General features: G+C 39.1%; 1 pseudogene; it reads left to right on the top strand.

The window, feature by feature from the left end:
• Nucleotides 1-6712: 6712 nt before the first annotated feature.
• LOC147002450 (plasmanylethanolamine desaturase 1 pseudogene) lies at nt 6713-9378 on the top strand (annotated as a pseudogene).
• Nucleotides 9379-12446: the final 3068 nt, after the last annotated feature.

Raw genomic sequence — 12446 nt, 5'->3', positions numbered from 1 at the left:
CATACTCATCAAAGGTAAAATCCTCCAAGAGGAACTATCAAACCTGAATATCTATGCTCCAAATACAAAGGCAGCCACATTCATTAAAGAAACTTTAGTAAATCTCAAAGCACACATTGCACCTCATACAATAATAGTGGGAGACTTCAACACACCACTTTCACCAATGGACAGATCATGGAAACAGAAACTAAACAGGGACACAGTGAAACTAAGAGAAATTATGAATCAAATGGATCTGGCAGATATCTACAGAACATTCTATCCTAAAACAAAAGGATATACCTTCTTCTCAGCACCTCATGGTACCTTCTCCAAAATTGACCACATAATTGGTCACAAAACAGGCCTCAACAGATATAAAAATATTGAAATTGTCCCATGCATCCTATCAGATCACCATGGACTAAGGCTGATCTTCAATAACAAAATAAATAATAGAAAGCCAACCTTCACGTGGAAACTGAACAACACTCTTCTCAATGATACCTTGGTCAAGGAAGGAATAAAGAAAGAAATTAAGGACTTTTTAGAGTTCAATGAAAATGAAGCCACAACATACCCAAACTTATGGGACGCAATGAAAGCATTTTTAAGAGGAAAACTCATAGCTCTGAGTGCCTCCAAAAGGAAACTAGAGAGAGCACACATTAGCAGCTTGACAACACACCTAAAAGCACTAGAACAAAAGGAAGCAAATTCACCCAAGAGGAGTAGACGGCAGGAAATAATCAAACTCAGGGGTGAAATCAACCAAGTAGAAACAAGAAAAACTATTCAAAGAATCAACCAATCAAGGAGCTGGTTCTTTGAGAAAATCAACAAGATAGATAAACCCTTAGCCAGACTCACTAGAGGGCACAGGGAAAGCATCCTAATTAACAAAATCAGAAATGAAAAAGGAGACATAACAACAGATCCTGAAGACATCCAAAACACCATCAGATCCTTCTACCAAAGGCTATACTCAACAAAACTGGAGAACCTGGATGAAATGGACAAGTTCCTAGACAGATACCAGGTACCAAAGTTGAATCAAGATCAGGTTAATGATCTAAACAGCCCTATATCCCCCAAAGAAATAGAAGCAGTCATTAATAGTCTCCCAACTAAAAAAAGCCCAGGACCAGATGGGTTTAGTGCAGAGTTCTATCAGACCTTCAAAGAAGATCTAATCCCAGTTCTTCACAAACTATTCCACAAAATAGAAACAGAAGGTACTCTACCCAACTCATTCTATGAAGCCACAATTACTCTGATACCTAAACCACAAAAAGACCCAACAAAGATAGAAAACTTCAGACCAATATCCCTTATGAATATTGATGCAAAAATCCTCAATAAAGTTCTTGCTAACCGAATCCAAGAACACATCAAAACAATCATCCATCCTGACCAAGTAGGTTTCATCCCAGGGATGCAGGGATGGTTCAATATACGGAAATCCATCAACGTAATCCAGTATATAAACAAACTCAAAGATAAAAACCACATGGTCATCTCCTTAGATGCGGAAAAAGCATTTGACAAGATCCAACACCCATTCATGATAAAAGTCTTGGAAAGATCAGGAATTCAAGGCCCATACCTAAACATGATAAAAGCAATCTACAGCAAACCAGTAGCCAACATCAAAGTAAATGGTGAGAAGCTTGAAGCAATCCCTCTAAAATCAGGGACTAGACAAGGCTGTCCACTTTCTCCATACCTATTCAACATTGTACTTGAAGTCCTAGCCAGAGCAATTCGACAACAAAAGGAGATCAAAGGGATACAAATTGGAAAAGAGGAAGTCAAAATATCACTTTTTGCAGATGATATGATAGTATATATAAGTGACCCTAAAAATTCCACCAGAGAAATCCTAAGCCTGATAAACAGCTTCGGTGAAGTAGCTGGATATAAAATTAACTCAAACAAATCAATGGCCTTTCTCTACACAAAGAATAAACAGGCTGAGAAAGAAATTAGGGAAACAACACCCTTCTCAATAGTCACAAATAATATAAAATATCTTGGCGTGACTCTAACTAAGGAAGTGAAAGATCTGTATAATAAAAACTTCAAGTCTCTGAAGAAAGAAATTATAGAAGATCTCAGAAGATGGAAAGATCTCCCATGCTCATGGATTGGCAGGATCAACATTGTAAAAATGGCTATCTTGCCAAAAGCAATCTACAGATTCAATGCAATCCCCATCAAAATTCCAAATCAATTCTTCAACGAATTAGAAAGTGCAATCTGCAAATTCATCTGGAATAACAAAAAACCTAGGATAGCAAAAACTCTTCTCAAGGATAAAAGAACCTCTGGTGGAATCACCATGCCGGACCTAAAGCTCTACTACAGAGCAATTGTGATAAAAACTGCATGGTACTGGTATAGTGACAGACAAATAGACCAATGGAATAGAATTGAAGACCCAGAAATGAACCCACACACCTATGGTCACTTGATCTTCGACAAGGGAGCTAAAAACATCCAGTGGAAGAAAGACAGCATTTTCAACAAATGGTGCTGGCACAACTGGTTGTTAACATGTAGAAGAATGCGAATCGATCCATTCCTATCTCCTTGTACTAAGGTCAAGTCTAAGTGGATCAAGGAACTTCACATAAAACCAGAGACACTGAAACTTATAGAGGAGAAAGTGGGGAAAAGCCTTGAAGATATGGGCACAGGGGAAAAATTCCTGAATAGAACAGTAATGGCTTGTGCTGTAAGATTGAGAATTGACAAGTGGGACCTCATGAAACTACAAAGCTTCTGCAAGGCTAAAGACACCATCAATAAGACAAAAAAACCACCAACTGATTGGGAAAGGATCTTCACCTATCCTAAATCAGATAAGGGACTAATATCCAATATATATAAAGAACTCAAGAAGGTGGACTCCAGAAAGTCAAATAACCCCATTAAAAAATGGGGCTCAGAACTGAACAAAGAATTCTCACCTGAGGAATACCGAATGGCAGAGAAGCACCTGAAAAAATGTTCAACATCCTTAATCATCAGGGAAATGCAAATCAAAACAACCCTGAGATTCCACCTCACACCAGTCAGAATGGCTAAGATCAAAAATTCAGGTGACAGCAGATGCTGGCGAGGATGTGGAGAAAGAGGAACACTCCTCCATTGTTGGTGGGATTGCAAGCTTGTACAACCACTCTGGAAATCAGTCTGGCGGTTCCTCAGAAAATTGGACATAGTACTACCGGAGGATCCAGCAATACCTCTCCTGGGCATATATCCAGAAGATGTCCCAACCGGTAAGAAGGACACATGCTCCACTATGTTCATAGCAGCCCTATTTATAATAGCCAGAAGCTGGAAAGAACCCAGATGTCCCTCAACAGAGGAATGGATACAGAAATTATGGTACATTTACACAATGGAGTACTACTCAGCTATTAAAAAGAATGAATTTATGAAATTCCTAGCCAAATGGATGGACCTGGAGGGCATCATCTTGAGTGAAGTAACACAATCACAAAAGAACTCACACAATATGTATTCATTGATAAGTGGATATTAGCCCAAAACTTAGGATACCCAAGATATAAGATACAATTTGCTAAACGCATGAAACTCAAGAAGAATGAAGACCAAAGTGTGGACACTGTGCACCTTCTTAGAATTGGGAACAAAACACCCAGGGAAGGAGCTACAGAGACAAAGTTCGTAGCTGTGATGAAAGGATGGTCCATTTAGAGACTGCTGTATCCAGGGATCCGTCCCATAATCAGCTTCTAAACGCTGACACCATTGCATACACTAGCAAGATCTTGCTGAAAGGACCCAAATATAGCTGTCTCTTGTGAGAAGATGCCGGGGCCTAGCAAACACAGTAGTGGATGTTCACAGTCAGCTATTGGATGTATCACAGGGCTCCCAATGGAGAAGCTAGAGAAAGTACCCAAGGAGCTAAAGGGATCTGCAACCCTATTGTTGGAACAACAGGATGTACTAACCGGAACCCTGGAGCTCTTGTCTCTAGCTGCATATGTATCGAAAGATGGCCTAGTCGGCCATCAATGGAAAGAGAGGCCCATTGGACTTGCAAACTTTATATGCCCCAATATAGGGGAATGCCAGGGCCAAAAGAATGGGAATGGGTGGGTAGGGAAGTGGGGGGCGCTATGGGGGACTTTTGGGATAGTATTGGAAATGTAATTGAGGAAATTATGTAATAAAAATATTAAAAAAAAAAAATGAGCCAAACTTGTTTCTTATCTTTCAGACTCATGAAATACTTTCAATACTCACAACTGAACTTTTGCGGTAAAAATATATTATTCAGAAAATGGTACTGTTTTCTCTGTAAACCAAATTATTACCTCAAACTGTCTCAAATAGCATGTTTCTGTGTAGAAGCGGTTTCTTGACATTTTATATTTACAGAACAAAAATAAATCTCAAATCAAGTCATTTGACCAATATATAATCTCCAGTGACGAAAACCCTGCTCTAGATTCTACATGTTACCTGATGGTTTGCTTAATTTATGGGTTAGGTAATCTATTGATCCATTAAGAGCAAATCTTTACTTGATAGATTAAAAATGCAGAGCTAATCCAAGATGGACAATAAGTGACCATTAAATCTATGAATGTAATTAATGGCTATTAAATTTGAAAATTAAGAAAAAAACTATAGCCTAATTATCAAAAAGCACCAAAAATCCCTTTTGTATGTCTTTATTCACTGTAAACAGATAAGTATATAATATGTGTGTAGTCATTTATGTAATGCAGTATAGTTTCTATCTCTTTGGAATATTCCAAATATTTACTATTGGTTTGATTTTTTTTTTTTTTTTTTGGCCAGTGTTATTGAATGGCTACAATCTTATGTGGAGATTTAAGTTTTATTAGAAATAGATCTTAAGTTTTGGGCTAATATACACTTATCAGTGAGTACATATTGTGTGAGTTCCTTTGTGATTGTGTTACCTCACTAAGGATGATGCCCTCCAGATACCCAAGATATAAGATACAATTGGCTAAACGTATGAAACTCAAGAAGTGTGGACACTGTGCCCCTTCTTAGAATTGAGAACAAAACACCCATGGAAGGAGTTACAGAGACAAAGTTTGGAGCTGTGACGAAAGGATGGACCATCTAGAGACTGCCATATCCAGAGATCCATCCCATAATCAGCTTCCAAACGCTGACACCATTGCATGCACTAGCAAGATTTTGCTGAAATGACCCAGATATAGATGTCTCTTGTGAGACTATGCCGGGGCCTAGCAAACACAGAAGTGGATGCTCACAGTCAGCTATTGGATGGATCACAGGGCTCCCAATGGAGGAGCTAGAGAAAGTACCCAAGGAGCTAAAGGGATCTGCAACCCTATAGGTGGAACAACATTATGAACTAACCAGTACCCCGGAGCTCTTGACTCTAGCTGCATATGTATCAAAAGATGGCCTAGTCGGCCATCACTGGAAAGAGAGGCCCATTGGACATGCAAACTTTATATGCCCCAGTACAGGGGAATGCCAGGGCCAAAAAAAAAAAAAAATGGGAATAGGTGGGTAGGGAAGTGGGGGGGAGGGTATGGGGGACTTTTGGGAGAGCATTGGAAATGTAATTGAGGAAAATACGTAATAAAAAATATTAAAAATGTAGAAAAAGAAATAGATCTTAAATGTCAAAATAATTGCAAATGCTATTGGAAATTTACATTTTCATGTGTTCTCTTTTTCCTATAGTCCAGGGTTCTGATGGACGAGTTAAGCAGGCAATCATGTTAGAATGAAATTATGTACCATCATTTTAGAAAAGTTCCTCCCCCATGTACTGAGTATTGTTAGTAATGGAGGTAAAAATGTTTGGCCAATCTTGTGGAATCATACCTTGATAAATAGTTTAGGTATAATGAAGTCTTGTATTTCATTTGAAAATGAAAGGAACATTGTCCTACAGCAGAAATAATTTTGTAATATTACCAATCTAAGATTCATTGACAAAATAAGAGTGTTTTATTGTTTAGTACAGTTTAAAAATATAATTACATTCAATGGTTCTACAACACACCTTCAGGATGATTGGAAATGTGTGCTCCTCAGATTTTGTCCAAGGTTTTGTCCAGATTTAGGTTCTAAGTTTCCTATCTGCTAAAATATGTTTTTCCATCTATGTCTTCTTTCAACCATGAATATTTCCTAGACATGTCTTTATTTTGTGCAGAAAATTTAGTTGTGTGTTCCAATGTATCTCTGTCTGTCTGTCTGTCTGTCTGTCTGTCTGTCTGTCTGTCTGTCTCTCTCTCTCTCTCTCTCTGTGTCTATTTCTCTGTCTCTCTGTTTCTTTGTTTCTATGTCTCTCTATCTCTCTGCCTTTCTATCTCTCCCTTTCCACCTCCTCTGTCCTTGAATGTGTATATGGGCTGCATATGACGTGCTGGGTATTTTATGAGAAATCTTCCTCTATCACTGTTGGTCATTAATTTTGGAGAGAGGATTTCTCAATCAACCCAAAACTGGTTGATATTTCTAGTTGAATTAGCCAGCTTGCTCTTAGATATTTTATTCTCATTTTCCTAGGCTAGATGTATAAGTAGGCTTCCAAGCCAGCTCAGAACCCATACCGATTTCTGGAGATTTTATTTCTGATGTCTTGTTTTCATAGGGAGTACTGTCTCCCTATGAAAACATGTGTCATTTCTTAACCCATTTTTACCTGGTTGAAGAGCTAATCACAAGAATGGCAGCTACTCTTACAATTGAAAGTAACAAAGTAAGTGTTGTATTTTAGAAACTACTAAATCACTGTTTGTATTAAATAACAATTACCAAGTTTCTCATGATTAATACACATTGCTATATTATCTCCAGGTTACTTAAATAAAATATGTTTTTTGAGGCAACAGGATGATCTGAATATCTTTAATGAGTATCAGTCACCTAACATAAGTCTTGGAACACTGTAACAACTGATTTTTGTTACTGACACTCTCAAGATCAAGTCTCTTTAATATTTACGTTAAAAGTCTATACCATCATTTCCTTTGATTAAGAATTAGTTCTGTTTAGATGGCAAAAGAACAGAATAGAACCAGAGGATAAAATAGAAGTGATTAAAAACTCAAGTTATAGAAATATACAAGAGAGTATAAAATTTAGATTACTCAGAATCTGTATGTACTTCTGAATCAAACTCTAAAACGTTCTCATTTGTGGGGCTGGATTGATGGCTCAGTGGTTAAGTGCACTGAATGCTCTTCCTAAGGACCCAGATTCAATTCATAACATCTATATGGTGGCATAAAATGTTCTTTAAGTTGGTTCCATGAGACTCTATATCCTCTTCTGGCCTCTTTGGGCAATCAACAGAGGTACTTTCATATCTGTACATTCATACAAAACACTCATCTACATAAAACAGTAATAAATAATTTTACAGATAATATTCTATGTTTTTTCTTTTTCTTTTTCTAATAGTCCTCAAGCCTTGCTATGAGGCCTGATGACCTCAGTTTTATCACCGAGACTAGCATGATGATGTTTGTAGCAATACATCTGCATATAATGTATGGCAAGTGTTTTACCTCATAACCAACACAGAATTAGATCAGGCACAGGGTGACTAATCAGTGGCTAACAAGGGAAGTAAAGACAACGCAAAATAAAATGTCCCTTGGAGCATTGCAACTCTCAGAATTTACAAACGTCTAGTTAGTCATCTTGTCGAATCTTCATTATAATAGTGGCCTTATTTCTGAGAACTTCAAAGTTGAAATTACCTTTTATGCATGTATGGAGTAGATGTCTATGTATTTTATTTATTTTATCTCAGGATAACTCTGGCTGGCTTATAACTCACCATGTAGGTAAAGCTGGCACCAAACTCAGAGCAATCTTCCTATTTCAGCCTCTTACGTGCTAGTCTCAAACAAACGGCCCACCACACAGTTTTATTTTATTTTATTTTTATTATTATTATTATTTTATTTATTTATTTATTTTTGCAGTACATTTTCTTTATTTATTGTGTTTTTTTCTTAGATCAGTTCCCACCACAGTCAGTCAGTCTGATGGTCTGGGTCTAGGCCAGAGCCATGACATACGTCAGATGCCAATGACCCCTAAAGGAGTTCTGGGACAGGCCAGCCAGCACTGCTCTAGCACAATCTAGGTGAAAGGTCTTGTGAATGGTGGCACACACCTGTGATCCTGGCACTTGGGAGGGTGCGGGGACCAGGAATTCAAGGTCAGCCTTGGTTTTTATAAGAAGTGTGAGGTCACTTGGAGTATATGATACACCACCACCTTAAAAAAACAAAAATTCAGTACTGGAGAGAGATGACACCCTGGTTAAGAGCACTTAAGAGGACCCGGTTTTTCCCCAGTACCCATAGTGTTTCAGCATTGTAACTTCAGATCCAGGGTTCCAATACTCTCTTGTGACCTCTGTAGGGACGAGGCACACACATGGTACACATACACACACATGCGGGAAAAACATAAAATAAATAAATCTAGACTACTTCACTGTGTCGGGATATAAAGCCCCCATCCCTCAGGCCAGGGCTAGCTCCCTCTACGCAGCCATCCGGAAACACCACACGGCAACCATCATGAAGGAGATGCTTTCTTTGTTATAAATATATTATATACATTCAAAACATGACATTAAAATATTACTCCATGTTACAGAAAGATATTAAGGCTTTCTATTATTTACATTGACAAGCAAGCACCTTAAAAAAAATCCAAATAAAAAAAGCCTTATTCTTCCTCCTCTGACACACTGGCCAGAAGGGACACAGTGCCTCTTCCCCAAATGACCAAGCCCTTCACAAGAGCTGTGCCCACTTGGTCCACCTCCTGCTGCTGGCCCGCTGGAAGCACTCACCCCTCGTCATCCTGGGTGTCATTGCAGGGGCTCTCGTCGTGGGGCTCTGTGGATCTGCCCATTGTCGGGAAGGCCTTCTTCTGGTCATTCCGGGAGCACCACATTGACCCCACAGCCATCACAAGGCACGACTTCATCGAGACCAATGGGGACAACTGCCTGGTCAAGCTGCTGCCACTGCTAAACATGGCCTACAAGTTCCAGACCCAGAGCCCACAGACCCTGGAGCAGCTGTAGCCTTGGGAATGCTTCGTCTTCTGTCTGACCATTTTTGGCACCGTCACCAACCAGATCCACAAGTGGTCATACACGTACTTAGGGCTGCCATGCTGGGTCACCATCCTGCAGGACTGGCACGTGATCCTACCACGGAAACACCATCGCATCCACCACGTGGCGCCCCACGAAACATACTTCTGTATCACCACAGGCTGCTCAACTAGGATCTCATCCAAGGCCTGACGGGTGAGAACCCAAGAGCAGACGACATGAAATGGGCCCAGAAGATCAAGTAGCATGTCTGGACTCTTGGTTGCCAACCTTCCCGAACCTGATATGAAGCCATCTGCCAAATCCCGGCATCTCTGAGCTACCCTCCAGTGAAGAGAAGTCCCCTGGGCTGGGCCCGGGGAACCCCTAGCCCATCCCCAGTGACACACAATACTTGAGCCACCCAGTTTTCATTTCCTCTTCTCCTTTTCTTTCCTTGGGCCTTCCGGGCCCCTGAGCTGCTCCGAGGCCAAGCCTGACTGCAGACTGGAGCCCAGTCCTGCTGGCCAGCCCCACCCTATGCATCTGCTCTGCACGCCTGCTCCCTGGATGGGTGTAGGGTCACAGACAACACATGGTCTGTCTCGGTGACCCAGAGAGCCCCCAGAACATGTAAATGTCCCTGGATCATAATTCTCCCTCACCCCAGTAGAAAGACCCCAGAGGCCTAGGTGGGTGGGCCACCCCAGCTTCCACCCAAGGGAGGCAGAGCTGGGCAAAGGGCAGGGAGCAGCTGGCAAGGAGAGGCCACGATTCCCTGCCCACGCGCAGATACTCTTCCTTCCCCTAGTTCTTCTGTCCATGTGTCCAGCCACTTCTGAAGTCACACAGTTTTATTTTAAAGTCAGTATTTCATTATGTAGTGCAGATGATCTAGCCTAGCCTAAAACTCACAATTCTTTTCTCTCATCCTCCCAAAGATTAGAATAATGAGTGTATATCATTATACTCATCATAGAGTATAATTGTATTTTATTTAAATGTTTATGTGTTTACAATTTTAGTGAAAATACTGAACTGATAATCTTATTTGTATGATATTTCAACTTCTCAACTACTTTAAAATAATAATGCAGTGTGGGTGGGCATGGTGGCACACACCTTTCTTTAATCCCAGTACTTGGGAGGCAGAGGAAGGTGAATTTCTGAGTTCAAGGCCAGTCTAGACTACAGAGTGAGTTTCAGGACAGCCAACTCTACAAAGACAAACCATGTCTGGAAAAAAACAAAAAAATGTAGTGTGATTTTTTTACTTCATAACTTTAAATTGGGTCATAATATTAACATTAAAATGTGTTTATGTGCAAAATATAGTTCAATTCCCATCAAAACTTTTACATTCACTATGGTTGTGTTTGTTGGTAATGGATGTATGTTCAACTATTTTAAACATTAAAATGAACTTAGTTATGTTCGTAACTATGTGTTTACAAAAACACAATTAAACATATAACTGACTTGATTTGTTCAATGAGTTATTTACATCCTCTCTCACTTCCTAATCAAGTCTAAACAGTGGGGATCCATTAAGAAGCCTGAATACATCCATCCCTGAAGCTACCTACCCCTCTTTTTCTTCTCTTCTATCTCCATCCCTGTCCCTCTGACCCTCTCCTCCTCCTACCACCCTCCTTGACTTATTTTTCTCAGCTTAAATTCGTTTACAATTTTCTACTTCGATTTAATATATTGTGGTTATTTTCCACCCTAATTTACTTAACTCTGGCTAAAGTCATCTCCCACGAGAGACCTTTCCTTCACTGGGCACCTTTCGTGTGTGTGTGTGTGTGTGTGTGTGTGTATTTTTGTGTGTGTGTGTGTGTGTGTGTATTTGTGTGTGTGTGTATCCTTCTACCAGGTAGGGCCTGGGGATCCTGTTTAGGCTTGGCCACAAGTCCTTTATCCACCGAGCAATAAAGGAACACTTCATCTTTTGCAATGTCAAGAGATGTAAATGAATTTTGAAATTTAGTTTGTTTATTTAATTTTTAAAAAGAACTATCTTTTTAGAACCTACGAAGTAGCCAGATTTTTGTGTAAACTACACATCTGCTTCTGTCAGCTTTTAGTATTTATATTTCTAAAGAACATTTTGATGTTGATTATTTCTTTTAGTTTTTTGGATATTAATTTTGATGACTCCATTCCCCAAGTAGACAGTACCTTTTTAAAATTGCTTCATATTTTATAATTCAGAAACATTAAAGATAAGATCAGAATTTAATGCTACAGTGGAATCTTCCTGTCAAATTTTCAAACCTCTTTATAAAACTGTTACCTGTTTTATTATTATTGATACACCAAAAAGGAGTTTTATTTTCTATAGATACACTCTAGTAGAGTCTCTTTGAGTTAAGTTTAAATACATACCTAACTTTCTAAATTTATCTGCAATTCCATAAATACAAGCTTCAATCAAGTTGTAAAATTATATTTTTATAAAATATGATATGTACTAAAAATGTATCAGTTTTATTTGAATTAGAAACATACCAGAAAATGAATACATGTTATATGAATTGTATCATAATTCTTAGATTGCTAGGAATTGATAAAATTTCATCAGCTAATGACAACTTTCAAACTATTTTCTCCATGACTTATGATGTTTCTATCTAGAAATTCATTATAAAAATAGGTATAGAGTATTTAGAAGAACATCTTTAGATATTGTGTAAGTAAATGTTTAAGATCATGGTCATGAGAAAAAATTCTTAAACCCAGTATTTTGAGAGTGATCCATCCCATAAACAGCAACCAAACCCAGACACTATTGCATATGCCAGCAAGATTTTGCTGACAGAACCCTGATATAGTTGTCTCTTGTGAGGCTATGCCAGTACCTGCCAAATACAGAAGTGGATGCTCACAGTCATCTATTGGATGGAACACAGTGCCCCCAATGGAGGAGCTAGAGAAAGTACCCAAGGAACTGAAGGGGTCTGCAACCCTATAGGAGGAACAACAATATAAACTAACCAGTACCCCACAGAGCTTGTGTCTAGTTGCATATGTATTAAAAGATGACCTAGTAGGCCCTCAATGGGAAGAGAGGCCCTTGGTCTTGCGAAGATTATATGCTCCAGTACAGGGGAATGCCAGGGCCAGGAAGAGGGAGTGTGTGGGTTGGGGAGCAGCTGTGAGAGGGGACTTTTGGGATAACATTTGAAATGTAAATGAAGAAAATATCTAATAAAATTGTTGATTTAAAAAAAAAAAGAAAAAGAAAGAGGAGGCTCATTGTTTAAGTACACTTTGCTGCCAAATAAACTGACCTTAGTTTAGTTCCAGAAACCACAAGATGGGAAGTAAA

Source organism: Mus caroli, unplaced genomic scaffold (assembly GCF_978045245.1).
Source record: "Mus caroli unplaced genomic scaffold, Mus_caroli_1 scaffold_10, whole genome shotgun sequence".
Classification (NCBI taxonomy): Eukaryota; Metazoa; Chordata; class Mammalia; order Rodentia; family Muridae; genus Mus; species Mus caroli.
This window is presented reverse-complemented; position numbering and strand designations above follow the sequence as displayed.